Raw genomic sequence first — 16,270 nt, forward strand, 5'->3', positions numbered from 1 at the left:
TCAGGAAACAACAGCCGGGTGGAGAGCGGGCCGGCAGACAGTGCTGCGCTGGCCACCTCTGTGGGTTTGGCCACAGGAGAATGCAAAAGAATGATTTACTAGGTGCTTCCTCACCTCTCATGGATGGTGCCGGGAGATGATGGAATGCACTTTTTTTCTGTAACAGAATGCTTTTGGCAGAGACATTTCCCAGTTATTAAAAAACGGGGCAATGAGGTGAGCTATAAATGCAAACCTCCATACAGGAAAATCCAGAAGAAATGAGTAGGGACAAGGCGATGGAGTGGAGACTGCGGGGAGAAAGAAAAGTTTAAAAATAGGCAAAGAGAAGAACAACGAAGCCGTGTTGACACCGAATGGGAGAGAGTGAGAGTTCTGAGAAGGCAAGAAAAACATCAGCAATGGAGTCAAGGAAAGCTCAGGGGCGACTTTGCTCCTTGCCTGAAATGTAGAAGCAGAGAGAAGGTTGGGGAGGGGTTGACCAGGCAGTTCGAATTTGTAGGTCAGTGGAAGAAACAGAATAAGAAAAAGGAGCTTAGGGATGCTGAGGTCATTGGACACCCTTGAAGCTGTGGGTAATGTGCATTGCAGAAAGATTTGGGCGAATTTCCGCAGAACCAATTCCGAGAACATGATACAGTGTGTCTTGACTCTTTATGGGGAGACGTGCCCTGTAGGACCAGAGAAATGCGCACAGCTGAGCCTTTACAGCTATATCCAGTTTCCACGGAGTTCTCTTTCTTTCCTGGTTCCCATAACGCTTGTCTGTGTTCAAATATATTTACCCCTTGATATTCTATTCAGCATAGTGAGTTATTTCTATTATTCGCTCAGTTCTTTTTAGTGCATTTTCTCATTCCTTACAAGTCTGAGATTTTTAGGGACAAGGAGCGTGTCTTGTATTTCTTTCGTGTTATTCACAATCTTGCAGAGTGATAAGGAAAGGGTAGGTGTAAAGATTGTGAAATTAAATTGGGCCTAAAGCTGCCTCCTACATAGTTCAGGTTTGGCCTGAAGGTTTCTGCATACCCAGCGAACTGCCGCCTAAGGGGATGTGTAAACAGACTGTAACCTCCTAGTAACAAGTCACTGAGTCTCAGCCACTCACAGACAGCAACTTTCCAAACCGTGCTCAGCTAAGACAAACACTGAGCTATAACCAATCTGGCTGTTTCTGCACCTCACTTCCATTTTCTGTACATCACCTGCTGTTTCCTGTCTGTAAATGGTATCCGACCCTGCGGCAACCCTGGGTTTGCTCGGAACCTGTTCTGGTTCTGGGGGCTGCTAGGTTTGTGAATTGTTCTTTGCTTAATTGAACTCTTACATTTGACTTGTCTGAAGTTTTTCTTTTAGCAATGGACAGTGAGGTAAATGAGGACTCTGTAGGAGAAAACCAGTCAGCCAGCCTACCCCCTCCCACCCCCACTTCCTTCCCATATTTATTGAACACATACTGTGTGCTATGCACTGTTCTAGGCCCTGGACACAAGCAGTCAACAGACAGATGTGGTGAAGCTTCTGTGTAAGTGGGAGAGAAAGGAAGGACAGCAGAAGGAACACGCACACAAATGCTCCGTGCAGGGGTCAGTGCTACCAGGGTGAGGAGTGAAGAGATAGCCAAGGGGCTTCAGGAGAGGCTGTGTGACTGCAGTTTACACTGGGTACAGGGAATGTCCTTTTTCTTTTCAACGTAAATGATGCTTGCTTGGAGACCTGAATTAAATGGGATGCTCTTTGGTGGAGGAGCCATGCCCAAGGGAGCAGTGAGGCGCTGAGGATAAAGGTGGCCGTGTGCTCAGAGGACAGGGAGGAGGCTGTGGGCTGGAGCGGAGTCAGGAGGGGTGGATGAGATCAGAGAGGGAACAGGGGCTGGACAACTCCAGTTCTTGTAGCCACAGAAAGTGAGGATATAGGATCCTATTCTGAGAGAGGTAAAAGCTTCTGGGTGGAGGATGGCACTGAGACCACTGGGGCTGAAAGAGTTGAGAGGCAGGAACAGGCTGTGGCTTGGGCCAGGTGGGAGTGGCTGAAATGAAACAAGTGGTTGGATTCTGAATCTTTTTGGAAAATGGAGCTGGCAACATTCACCCATCTGAGGAATGAAAGGAGGGAAATTGAGGATGACTCAGGGTTTTTGGTCTTGTCAGAAGATGCGTTTAGCTTGAGCTTTGGATGAGTTGTTGAGCGAAGGAAGCACTGGAGTGAGCCTACACCTCGATTTCCTCAGTGACTTGCTGAAACGGTGTGTACATACGTGGTTGTTGCCAAACTATGCCTCAGGTCAGACGAGGATGCCGAGGTAAGTGCCTCGGAGGAGTTATTCACCCCACAAACGTGTCTACAGTGTTCATCATAGCAGGGCTGTAGATGGTATTTAGATTGTTTTGCCTCCTTTATCCAGATACAGTCCGCTATTGTATTGGTACCAGAACTCATTCTGAGTAAAAAAAAAAAAGTCTAATCCAATTCCACTTCATTGTTACTGCAGGGTGGTCAGGGCACTTTATGTTGAGTTCTAGGGTACATGTGCAGGATGTACAAGTTTGTTACATAGATAAACGTGTGCCGTGGTGGTTTGCTGCACCTATCAACCCGACACCTAAGTATGAAGTCCTGCATGCATTAGCTGTTTTTCCTGAGGTTCTCCCTCCCCCGGCCCCCTGCCATCCCCCTAACAGGCCCCAGAGTGTGTTGTTCCCCTCCCTGTGTCCATGTGTTCTCATTGTTCAGCTCCCACTTATGAGTGAGAACGTGTGGTGTTTGGTTTCCTGCTCCTGCATTAGTTTGCTGAGGATAATGGCTTCCAGCTCCATCCATATCCCTGCAAAGGACATGATCTCATTTGTTTTTATAACTGCATGGTATTCCATGATGTATATGTGCCACATTTTCTTCATCCAGTCTATCATTGATGGGCATTTGAGTTGATTCCACATCTTTGCTATTGTAAATAGTACTGCAGTGAATATATGTGTGCATATATCTTTATAACAGAATAATTTATATTCCTTTGGGTATACACCCAGTAATGGGATTGCTGGGTCAGATGGTATTTCTGGTTCTAGGTTTTTGAGGAATTGCCACACTGTCTTCCATAATGGTTGAACTAATTTACATTCCCACCAACAGTGTAAAAGCTTTCCTATCTCTCCACAGCCTCACCAGCATCTGTTATTTCTTGACTTATTAATAATTGCCTTTCTGACTGGTGTGAGATGGTATCTCACTGTGGTTTTTATTTGCATTTCTCTAACGATCAGTGATGTTAAGGTTTTCTTCATATGTTTGTTGGTCACATAAATGCCTTCTTTTGAGAAGTGTCCATTCATGTCCATGTCCTTTCCCCACTCTTTAATGAGTTTTTTTCTTCTTGTAAATTTGTTTAAGTTCCCTGTAGACTCTGGATATTAGACCTTTGTCAGATGCATAGGTTGCAAACATTTTCTCCCATTCTGTAGGTTGTCTATTTGCTCTGATGATAGTTTCCTTTGCTGTGTAGAAAAAAGCTCTTTAGTTTAATTAGATCCCATTTGTCAATTTTGGCTTTTGTTGCAACTGCCTTTGACATTTTTCATGAAATCTTTGCCTGTGCCTGTGTCCTGAATGATAGTGCCTAGATTTTCTTCTAGGTTTTTTTTTTATTATTATAGTTTTGTGTTTAATGTTTAAGTCTTCAATCCATCTTGAGTTCATTTTTGTAAAAGGTTTAATGAAGGGGGTCCAGTTTCAATATTCTGCATATGACTAGCCAGTTCTCCCAGCATCACTTATTAAACAGGGACTCCTTTCTCCATTGCTTGTTTTTGTCAGGTTTGTTGAAAGTCAGATAGTTGTAGATGTGTGGTATTATTTCTGAGTTCTCAATACCATTCCATTGTCTATGTGTCTGTTTTTGTACTAGTAGCATGCTGTTTTGGTTACTGTAGCCTTATAGTATAGTTTGAAGTTGAGTAGCATGATGACTCCAGCTTTGTTCTTTTTTGGTTCCATATAAATTTTAAAATAGTCTTTTTTCTAATTCTGTGAAAAATATCAATGGTAGTTTTTGATAGGAATGGCATTGATCTATAAATTACTTTGGGAAATATGGCCATTTTCATGATATTGATTCTCCCTATCCATGAGCATGGAATGCTTTTCCATTTGTTTGTGTCCTCTGTTATTTCCTTGAGCAGTGGTTTGTAGTTCTTTTTGGAGAGGTCCTTCACTTTCCTTGTTAGCTGTGTTGCAGTATTTTATTCCTTTTGTGGCAATTGTGAGTAAGAGCTCATTCATGATTTGGCTCTCTGCTTGTCTATTGTTGGTGTATAGGAAAGCTTGTGATTTTTGCACATTGATTTTGTATCCTGAGACTTTGCTGAAATTGCTTATCAGGTTAAGAAGTTTCTAGGCTGACATGATGGGGATTTTCTAGATTAGAATCATGTACTTCATCTCTTCCTATGTGAATACCCTTTATTTCTTTTTCTTGCTTGATTGCCTTGGCCAGAACTTCCAATAGTACATTGAATAGGAATGGTGGGAGAGGGCATCCTTGTCTTGTGCTGGTTTTCAAAGGGGAATGATTCTAACTTTTGCCATTTAGTATGATATTGGTGTAGATTTGTCATAAATGGCTCTTATTATTTTGAGCTATACCTAGGTGTACCTTCAATACCTAGTTTACTGAGAATTTTTAACATGAAGTGATGTTGAATTTTATCGAAGGCTTTTTGTGCATCTATTGAGATAATCATTTGGTTTTTAGTTCTGTTTATGTGATGAGTTACATTTATTGATTTGCATATGTTGAACCAGCCTTGCATCCTGGGGATGAAGCTGATTTGATTGTGGTAGATAAGCTTTTTAATGTGCTGCTGGATTTGGTTTGGCAATATTTTATTGAGGATTTTTGCATTGATGTTCATCAGGGATATTGGCCTGAAGTTTTCTTTTTTTGTTGTATCTCTGCCAGGTTTTGGTATCAGGATGATGCTGGCCTCATAAAGTGAGTTAGGGAGAAGTGCCTCCCTTTCAGTTGTTTGGAATACTTTCAGAGTAAATGGTATCATCCTCTCTTTGTACCTGTCATAGAATTCAGCTGGGAATCTGCCTGGTCCTGGGCTTTTTATTTTTTTGGTTGGTAGGCTATTTATTACTGGCTCAATTTCAGAACTCATTGGTTTATTCAGGGATTTAATTTCTTCCTGGTTCAGTCTTAAGAGGGTGTAGTGTCCAAAAATTTATCCATTTATTCTAGATTTTCTAGTTTATGTGCATACGGGTGTTTGTAGCATTCTCTGATGGTTGTTGTATTTCTGTGGGGTCAGTGGTGATATCCCTCCCCTTTATCATTTTTTATTGTCTATATTTGATTATTCTCTCTTTTCTTCTTTATTAATCTAGCTAGTGGTTTATTTTATTAAATTTTCAAAAAAAAAAAAAGCTCCTGAATTTGTTGATATTTGAAGGGTTTTTGTGTCCTGTCTCTTCACTTCCCAGTGCATTTTAAATAGGTGCCACTTTTTAGATTGATTTTAGGTCACAGACTGAGGGGAAGATGCAGATTTCTCATATAGCCACTGTCCCCACACATGCACAGCCTTCCCCACTATCAGCAACCACTAGACTGGCACTTTTTTTTTTTTAATAAAAAGAAATTGAGAAACCTACAATGACACGTCATTATCACTCAAAGTAGACAGTTTGCATTAGAATTCACTCTTGGAGTCATGCAATCCATGGGTTTGGATAAATGTATAATGATGTGTACCCATCATTACAGTATCAAAAAGAATGGCTTCATTGCCCCAAATATCCCCTGTGCTCTGCCTATTAATCCTTCCCTCCCATTAATCCCTTGCAAACACTTATCTTTTTACTGTATTTATAGTTTTTCATTTTCCAGAATGTCATATATTGGAATCATATAGAATGTAGCCTTTGCAGATTAGCTGTTTCACTTAATACACTTAAGGGCCTTCATATCTTTTTCTGGCTTGATAGCTCATTTCCTTTAGTGCTGAATAATATTCCATTGTCAGGATGTATCACAGAATTTTTATCCCTTCAACTACCAAAGGATATCTTGGATGTTTCCAAGTTTTGGCAATTCTGAATAAAGCTGCTGTAAACAGGTTTCTGAGTGGACATAAAGTATTTAACTCATTTGAGTAAATACCAAAGAGTATAACATACTTTTACCATATAATCCAGCAATTATATGGTAAAAGTATGTTTAGCTTTCTGCCAAACTGTCTTCCACAGTTGCGGTACTGTTTTGCCTTCCCACCAGGAATGAATGAGATTTCCCGTTGCTTCACATCCTTGCCAGTATTTGGTGTTGTCAGTGTTCTGGATTATTCACCGTTTTAATAGGTGTTTAGTGGTATCTCATTATTTTAATTTGCAATTACCTAATTACATGACATTGAGCATCTTTCTATATACTTATTTGCCATCTGTATATGTTCGTTGGTGAGGTGTCTGTTTAGATCTTTTGCCTATCTTTTAATCAGGTTGTTCATTTTCTTATTGTTGAGTTTTAAGAGTTCTTTATATATGTTGGATAACAGTCCTTTATCTGATATATCTTTTGCAAATCTTTTCTCCCAGTCTGTGGCTTGTCTTCATTCTCTCTACAGAGTGTTATACAGAGCAGAAGTTTTTAATTTTGATGAAGTCCAGCTCATCAATTCTTTCTTTCATGGATCATGACTTTGGTGTTGTAGTTAAAAAGTCATTGCCAAAACCAAGGTCATAGGATTTCTCCTATGTTACATCCTAAGTGTTTTACAGTTTTGCATTTTATTGATGCACTTTAAAAACTTCCTATGGCTTCTGAAACTTGACTTATTTTCCCCAGTGTCTCCTCTTTCTGGCCTCTTGTTTAATACCCCATCCCACCCAAGTAAAGAGTACAGATTGCATCTCAACTCCCAACAGATGTAAATTCCTATACAACAACAGATATAAAAGGAGAATATTTAACTCTGATTAAGTCTGCTGGGAGCTGCTGGGAGACCAAGACCAACGGGCCAGTCCTTATTTTCTGGACTGTTTTCTTCAGAAGAGGTTTTCTTATCACTGTGTCTGCCATCCATGCCCTGCCCACCCCTAACCTTACTCTTGGCTTCTCTCCCATTCTGTTTGAGTCAGGAATCAACTCAAACAGAGCTGACTTTTGAACCTTTTGGTCAAGACTTCTTGTCCAATGTTGACAAAGTTCTGGAAATCACAGCTCTGAAGTTGACTCATGTACTATGTTTCAGGGTAAAGTTCTGAAGAAACTGTGAGCAATAGTTCCATGAAAATCTCCATCCCTCTGTACCTACACTAAGTTATGGATTATGCCTGAGTGATCTTAGCGTCATTTTGATCCAGTTTGCATCTAGGGACTGATTGCCAATTTCTTTCAAAATCCTGGGCTAACTGCATAAAACCAAGAAAATTTGGCTTTTATTTCCAGTCGTCTTGATTTTTGGCTTTGCTTTTGCTATGTGCTGTGCTTAAAACTTTTTTTAGGATTCCAAAGGTTTAACTTTGGCTCATGTGAGTAAATAGCCTATTTATGCACTGTGGTGCTGAGGAACCAGAAACACATTAATGCAACAATGAAAAACTTCTAAAGAACAGAATATTCATCCCCGCAAGGCAAGGTTCAAGATAACTACTCTATCTCTCAACCCAAACATGACTTGGTAGAAGCTGGTGCATGCTTAGCTGAAAGGATGGAGTTGAAGAGGAATTATGGTATGAGCCAGGATGGAGGAGTAGTGAAAGCAGTGCTTTGGGGTGTTAAAAAATTTAACTGGGGCTGGGTGCAGTGGCTCATGTCTGTAATCCCAGCACTTTGGGAGACCAAGGCAGGGAGGTCACATGAAGCCAGGAGTTTGAGACCAGCCTGGCCAACATGGCAAAACCCCATCTCTACTAAAAATACAAAAATTAGCTGGGCATGGTGTTGCACATCTGTAATTCCACCTACTTGGGAGGCTGAGGCATGAGAATTGCTTGAACCTGGGATGTGGAGGTTAGAGCAAGCCAAGATTTTGCCACTGCACTCCAGCCTGGGCAACAGAGCAAGACTCTGCCTCAAAAAGAAAAAAAAGTAATTGGGATGCCATTAAGCTGGGATGGCGCCAGTGCCTTGGGTTCACATGTAAGCAGACTGAAGTCCAATGCAAACGATAAAATAAGACACAAGCTTTATCACTCAGAAACCATCAGCTAAACTCAACTGGAAGGCTTTCCATTGGTTGATAAGACAAACACCTGGCTTTAGCTAATCAACTGATCAAGGATTTTGTTTTTGCATTCAGCCTGTAAAAGCTTCTGCTCACACACTAGTGTAGAACTTGCAGAACCTCTTCCAGTTCTGAGTGCTGCCCGATTCATAAATTGTTTTTTGCTCAGGGAAACTGCTGAGTTTAATTTATCTGAAGTTGTTTTTTTTTTTTTTTAAAGGGAGTAGAAACACGGCTCCTTCCAGCAAGCTGTAAAGGGAAAGGACTACTAACAAAATTCTCAAGCATTGTTTAAAAGGAGTATTAAAATATAAAGTAGCTGTGATTAATTGGTAGGCAGGTAGACAAGAATGTATTAGAAGAGAGAAGGCTACAGCATGATGGAGGTTGCTCAACAATAGCATTGAAGCAAGTAAAAGAATCACCCCCGGGGAATGGAGGAGGAGGGGAGGCTGGTGATGGAGGGATGTGTCAGGTCTTTCAGACTTGACACTGGGTTCAGCTGCAGACTCAGTTCGTCATCATTACCAGGGAGCTTAAGAATTTAGCTCGAAGAGTCTGATTTTCTGGGTTGAGTTAGAATCTAGAAATCTGTTTTAAAATGAATCCCCTCTCCCAATTCCCAGGTGAGGCTGATTAACATCCAGATTTATAAAGTCATTGGCTGGAGGTCTGTGACCTATAGCCCCTGAGCCAAATTCAGCCTGGAGTCTGGTTTTTATTTTTTAACTTTATAAACTTTGTTTTATCTTTATGTTCAGTCTTTATTTAAAATATTTCTTAAAACACCATAGTTATTCCTTAGGACAAGAGTGAAGATCACCCCCTGCAGAAATTCAGTAACTATGTACAGAGCTTTGCAGAACAGAGACAATCACTAAAGGCTGGCTACTGGCCAGGGAATGGTGTTCTGAGTGGACTCAAGGAACAAAAAGAAACCAGGTTGGGACCAAGCACTCAACACTCAGCTGAATCAAACTTCAGCTTCCATCAGGGCCTATCTTATGATGCTCACAGGCTCTGTTTCTAGAAGGTTTGGGTTCAGCACAAGATTCCATTTGTCTATTTGGCTATACCCCCAACTGAAGTGCTGGGAGGTCACTGTCACTCATGTTCCTGGCCAGCCAAACTCCTGCAGCAAACAGTCCCAAGTTGAGGATTAAGTTTCTCTGGAAATCATTCCTATCAGTGGCAAAGCCATAGCTGCCCTGGAGCCAATCTCCCACATTGTTCAGAATTTTGGGTGCTACATTTGCTGAGCCAGCAGGGCTCACAGTGACCACTGGAAGCCATAGTAGTACTTTTGGGCTCTGCCAACTTTAAAAAAATAGATACATAATATTTGTACAAATTCACTGGGTACATGTGCTATTTTGATACATGCATGAAATTTATAATGATCAAATCAGGGTATTTAAGGCATCCATCACCTCGAACATTTATCACTTCCTTGTTTTGGGAACACTTCAAATCCTCTCTTCTAGCATTTTGAAATATACAATATGTTGTTGCTAACTGTACTCACCCTATTGTGCTATTGAAAACTGGAACTTATTCCTTCTTTTTATTTGAGACAAGGTCTCACCCAGTTACCCAATCTGAGTGCAGTGGTACAATCATAGCTCACTGCAACCTCAAACTGAATTCCTGGGTTCAAGGAATCTCCCACCTTTGCCCCCCAAGTGGCCGGGTTTGCAGGCATGTGCCACCATTCCCAGCTATTTTTTAAAAACACTTTCTGTCTTAGAGATAAGGTCTCCTTATGTTGCCCAGGCTGGTCTTGATCTCCTGGGCTCAAGTGATCCTCCTGCTTTGGTCTCCTAAAGTGCTAGAGTTAGAGGTGTGAGCCACCGCTCCTGGCCAGGACTTATTTCTTCTCTCTAACTGTTTGTTTTTGTCCATTAATTGTCCTGTCTTTACCCCTGCAAGTAGCTTATAGCTAAGAATGTGTTTTACATTTTTAAAGTATTATAAACAAGTAAAGAGCAAAGAAGAATACATGACAAAAATGTAAGTGGCCTGCAGAGCCTAACATATTTATGATACTACCTGGCCCTTTGTAGAAAATGTTTGACTATCTCTGGCTCAGGTAGGGAAAGTATAATATAAATAAATAAATAAGATTTCTCAACCGGTGAAGAGGTAATGAGGTCTGCAAAATTTCTACCATGGGTCATTCTCTACACAGGCAAAGGAACCTTTGCTTTGAGTGTGGTTCTCATTGGAATGTCACTGTCACTCACTGCCACTCTAAACAATGTCACTCTTTAAATCTCATTGTCACTCTTCAAACAATGTATTGTGCCTCAGGTACTGCAAGGTACTGTTATGCTAGTATGGTCACATAAAGGCTGTGGCTCAGGTAAAGATCAAATAGGCTGCTTACTGAAAGGGTAGTTAAAATTATTTCAACTCCTCTTTTGTTTAGCTAGGGAGGGAGAAAGCAGATTAGGCCTTGGAAGTTCAGGAGAAAAAAATACCTTACACAAACATAAGGCACTTAAGCAGGCACTTGTTGCCCTGAGATAAGGGTATAACTATACTTACTGAAATATGGCTTGGCAAATGCTTTCTTACCTTTTGGTGTACAGACCTGGACAACAGGGAGATGGGAAGGGATCTGTCTGTAAAAGGATCTGATCCCAGAACTCTCTTGAAAAGGGAGGGCCCAGCTGCCACTAGACTGGTTGCTCAGACTCAAGATAACGGCTGAGGTTGTGGGCAAGAGCTGGTGTTTGTGTCCTGTGTGTCCCTGCGCCTAGATGTTCTGCCGAGGGATTGTGACTTGGGAAGCAATGGTTCAGGGTGGACTGTGACAGATCTGCGACATTGGTGCCCATGTAGTATCCCCCAGCTGATGCCCACTCAGAAATCTATCTTGGCTGAAGGGGCAAATGCTGACTGCAGGGTGTGTCATCAGAGCAGCACCCTGTGAAACTGGTGAGCTATTTGGTCAAGGGCAGGGTGACTTTGGATTGAGTAAACCCTGGAGTTCCTGGAAAACACATGGACACAATAACCTTAAGAAAGTGACACTAGGCTTTTTCTGCTAGAATGTGACGGGCTTGAATAATTTACTATAAAACCCAAAGCAGTATTTTAACCCTGAGTTTCCATAGCTTGGCCACACATACTCATTCATTCATTCCTCTACAGTTACACAGATGCGGGTTTAGAGAAGTGAAGAAGGTTGGCCAAGTCACACACTGGGTAGGAATCTAAACCCAGTCTTGTTTGTTTCCAAAGCGGGTTCTCTGTCCACAGTACCCTACTGCCTCTTGCAGAGTCACAGGTTATTAGGGAAGTCTTACAAATTACTCACCACTTTTGAATGAGAAACTGAGACTCAGAGAAGTGAAAAAACTCGTTCAAGGTTGTTTAATTACTAGAATTCCTACAGATCTGCTTTCACATTCAGGGGGTCTGGTTTGCCATAAGCTTCTAAGAACTTCTTATCAAAGGAACTGAGAATGTCAAATGGAGTGAGTTGAAATCCATAGGGACAAAGAAGCATTGAAGGAAAAATGAGATTTGCAAAGTGAGCCACATTTCGCTTTTCCTAATGACCTGTTTGTTGATGTCCTCTTTGTAATGCTTCCAGGAGGCAGGAAGGTATAAGCAGCTTTTGGCAATTTGGCCCCAGAGATTACCTATTTATTTATTTAGTGCTTTAGACATTAACTTGGCTAATATAAAGCAATTCTCCTAAAGTTTGGAGTTCATGGACATAAGCCAGGTATAGGGAAAGCAGTCCTTTCCATTCAACTCATGACCCCAAAAGAGCTTGAGTCTAGGTTGATCCCCAGCCATTGGGTACATCTGTAACCTGGCCACCCTGATTTCTCAAATAGTCCAGCTTCAAATAGTGGTGGAAGAGATACCCAAGAAGGGACTTGAAATAAATGGAAATCTTTCATTCCCTGTTTCAGTCTCTATCTGAGAAGCTGCCACTGCCCAAGGGAGGAGCCCCAAACCCAGTGTTCTCTGCAAATCAGAGTCAGTTTTCAAAGCACTGAAGGCGTAGCTCAGGCTTTCTTGCACGTGTAGCTTCCTGGTGTATGACATAGAGAACCCCTGTGTAATTCAGTTTCAGAAGATGGTACAACATGTGCCTAGAGAAGCTGCCAAGTGTTCTTTGACAATGCTTAAGGGCAGGATCTAATAATCTCTCTGGGGTAATTTAGGTGAGCCCTTTCTTAGAGTTAGAGGATGAAATGAGTGCCCTCTTTCATCTCTTGGCTTTGCGAGTTCAGAGTTTTGCCTGCAAGCGCAAAGTAAAGGGCGACATGAACTGAATTAATATGGGCAGCCAGTGTACATGGGGGAAGTCAGGCTGGGATTATTCAGACAGTTGACCCTGTTTCTAGCTTCACCGTCCCACCTTAGTAGATGCAAATTTGGTTAAGATATGCAGACAGAGTGGACATTCTTTGCCTTTTACTCTAGTTTGGCCTATCCCTGTAGTTAGAAAAGAGCAGCAGACTGAGTCTAGCTTATTCATCCATGAAGGGAGGGTTATTTCTTTGCAGGCTTATTGGTGAAATACTTAAAGGTTAGAGCCCTCAAGAATCCTTAAAGAATGTCTTGCTCAATGTCTATGTTTTCAAGGGAAGCAAATAAAGTTCAGAAAGGCTACGTGAGGAACTCAGAGTCGACATGCCAGGGTAGGGGCAGGGCTGAGCTGAACCTCTGGTCTTCAGGTTCTCAGGCCGGTAGGTTTACAGTTTGCTGCACTGTGTCCTGTTGCCTCTGTAAAACAGGGATTTCTTGTTAAAATCCACTGTTCACAGCAAAAGAAGGGAGGACATTCATTTATTCACCTATTCAAAAAATTGTATTGAGCTGCCCTTGGGCATAAGAAACAAGACTGATGAGGCCCTGCCCTCACCTCATGGGGCTAACAGTACCAAATGTTTGCAAAGAACCTATGTGGGCTTAGTTCTCTTGCTCTTCTCTCACTTTCTTAAGTTGGTGAGAAAAAGATGCATAGGAAAGAAGTTTTTAGGGAGGTGGAGAGATAGGGCGGAAGAGAGAGAATGAGGTGTGTCAGAAGGAGAGAAGGAGAGGATATATCCCAAAGAATATTTACAGGGAGGGAAATATTTGGCTGTCTCCTCCCCCTCTCCTGTCCTGTGTCCCCTCCTCTCCTTCCTCCTCCTCCTCATTCTTCTTCTTCATTTGTGGTTAGCTGGACTGTATCAAACTCCCTTAACTCTCTCGAATGCAGACTTTCCTACTTTCTGGTAAACTTGAGTTGCTATGGTGAGAGAGTGGCCTGGGACAAGTCAATGGAAAACGTTAGAAACAACACCCAACCCGGAGCAACATATCAAAGAGTTAATTAGAAGGACCTGCCATGTGTTTCCCATTCCCTGCCACAGATTCGATTGCTTTATGATTTATCACCTGTTTTTCTAAGCAACACGTTAGCCCTCATTCTCAGTTCTCCTTTCTTGAATGTGTTAAGAATGCTGGCCGGGCGCGGTGGCTCAAGCCTGTAATCCCAGCACTTTGGGAGGCCGAGGCGGGTGGATCACGAGGTCGAGAGATCGAGACCATCCTGGTCAACATGGTGAAACCCCGTCTCTACTAAAAATACAAAAAATTAGCTGGGCATGGTGGCGCGTGCCTGTAATCCCAGCTACTCAGGAGGCTGAGGCAGGAGAATTGCCTGAACCCAGGAGGCGGAGGTTGCGGTGAGCCGAGATCGCGCCATTGCACTCCAGCCTGGGTAACAAGAGCGAAACTCCGTCTCAAAAAAAAAAAAAAAAAAAAAAAGAATGCTTGGGGGCAGAGAAAGTAGGGAAAGTTGACCAAATGAGTAAATTCCCTGTTTTCCCTTAGAAAGCTTTCTTAGACCAATCCTGTGGCCCTGCTTTATCTGTTGTCCTCTCTCTCCCTGTTTCTACCACTCACCTCATGATATCCACTTAAGTACCTCTCTCTTAGGGGTTATTAGAAAACCCTTGTGAAAGGGTGCTCTGAAGTCCACAACAAATAAACCACTCTGTTTACATGGGGCTTGAGAGTTACAGAGCATCTTCACGTTTCATTTTGTCTCACCTTCAGCAATCTTGCACAGTAGCAATGGCTGTAGTTACCGTAAGTATCTCTTATTTGCGAGAACAGGAGTGAAGGCCAAGGGAAAGGGAAAGGACTTGCCCACGGTCACTCACACAGGAGTGAGCATAAGCCCGAGTCTTCTGAATTCAAGTCCATGATGCAGCAATGTTCTTTACGATCTAGCTGTGTTGTCAATGATTTGTGAACTCAGAGGCCATAGTGGGACGAGCATCTGACTGTGAATCAGAGGAGAAAAACAACTGTGTCTCTCTGGTCTTGGTCTTCTCAACTGTAAAATGAAAGTCACAAAGGGAGTTTAATGTAAGTGTGAGGATACAGGTAACAACACTGTGATGAATACTTAAATTTACTAGGAATATAGATCATAAGTGCTCTCATCACACACACACAAAATAAAATGATAATGATGAAAGGTGAGGAGTATGTTAATTAACTTGAGTGTGGTAATCATTTCCATAGTGTAGACATATATCAAAATATCAAGTTGTACATCATATATATATATTTAAGTATATAAAGTTGAAGGTTGGTGCCCTCCAAAATTTATATGTTGGAACCCAGTGTGACAGTGTTAAGAGGTGGGACCTTTTGGGAAGTTATTAAGTCAGGACGGCACTGTCCTCATGGATGGTATTAATGCCCTTATAAAGGGGGTTGAAGGATACTGCTTTGTCCCATCTACCATGTGAGAATATAGCTAGAAGGTGCCACCCATGAGGCAGAGAAAAAGACTTCACCAGACACTGAATCTGATGGTGACTTGATTTTGAATTTCCCAGCCTCCAGAACTGGAAGCAATACATTTCTGTTGTTTATACATTACCCAATCTAAGGTATTTTGTTATAGCAGTCCCAATGGGCTAACATAATTCTATAACATTCAATATTTTATTTCATACACTAATGTGTTTATTTGAAAAGTTATTTATTCCTAGACATACATAATCAATCTTAACGTTGGTCTAGCTGTTAATAGTTATAAAAAAGGATCGTCTGCTTAAGGCAGGGACAGCTGAACTTTAATGGGGTCACTCAAGATTCAGGTACTTGGTCAACTTTCAATCCAAAATTTTGACTTCAGTGGTTCACTCAGAGGTGTTCAAATAGGATAATAATAATAATAAGTCCAGATTTAACCAGACCAAAAATAATAAAAATTGCTAGCATTTATTGAACACATAAAATGCAAAGCATTTTTCCTGGATCATTCTATTTTAGCCTCCCCTAACAATGAATGAGATCGGTACTGTTATTATCCCCTTGTCGGTGAGGAGCTGACAGCAAGGGAACTAAATGATTTGCTCAGTGTCTTGCACCCAGTAAAGGCTAGACCTGGGCTGCCAACACCAGCAACAATTATGTGGAAATGTTTCTTTTGCTAATTAAAAGCCAGACAACCAGTGTACGGATTGACAGTGGGTGAGGTTCTGGTTGGAGAGCTGAGTGAGGGCACTCATCTTTGTGAGACCTGCCTTCTTGCTTAGTCACTCCATTGAAGACACCAAGTGACAGGTAAGACTTCCCTTGGATATCCTGGAATCTGACCAGAGGTTATTGGCTGTCTTCAAGGGGTGTTTCAAATAGAAACAGACCTCTGGGCAGCGGTGGAGACGCCCTGAGAGCCTCGCGGCTTGGCTTTCAGTTTCCAGACTCCTGCGGACCCCCACCCTCTGTTATGACAACACAACATTAGCTCAGATTCATTGCAATTCAACTGAGTAGGTTCCCATAAACCACATTCCAATGTGTGTTCTTGGGGAGACACCCTGGGGTCACCCTGATTGGACCTAGGGGAGACCCTGGTGTCCTTAACTGAATTTGTAAGGCATCCTGTTCTCCTTGACAGAAAATGGGGAGAATCCTTGCTCCCATCAACAGCACATTTACAACTATCTCCTGAGTGGTTTATTTCTGCAGATGGAGAATCTCAGTCATTTTATGTTCTTATTGTTTTCAAT

This window comes from Aotus nancymaae, unplaced genomic scaffold, assembly GCF_030222135.1.
Source record: "Aotus nancymaae isolate 86718 unplaced genomic scaffold, 86718_ANA_hifiasm-v0.15.2.pri h1tg000012l, whole genome shotgun sequence".
Taxonomy (NCBI): domain Eukaryota; kingdom Metazoa; phylum Chordata; class Mammalia; order Primates; family Aotidae; genus Aotus; species Aotus nancymaae.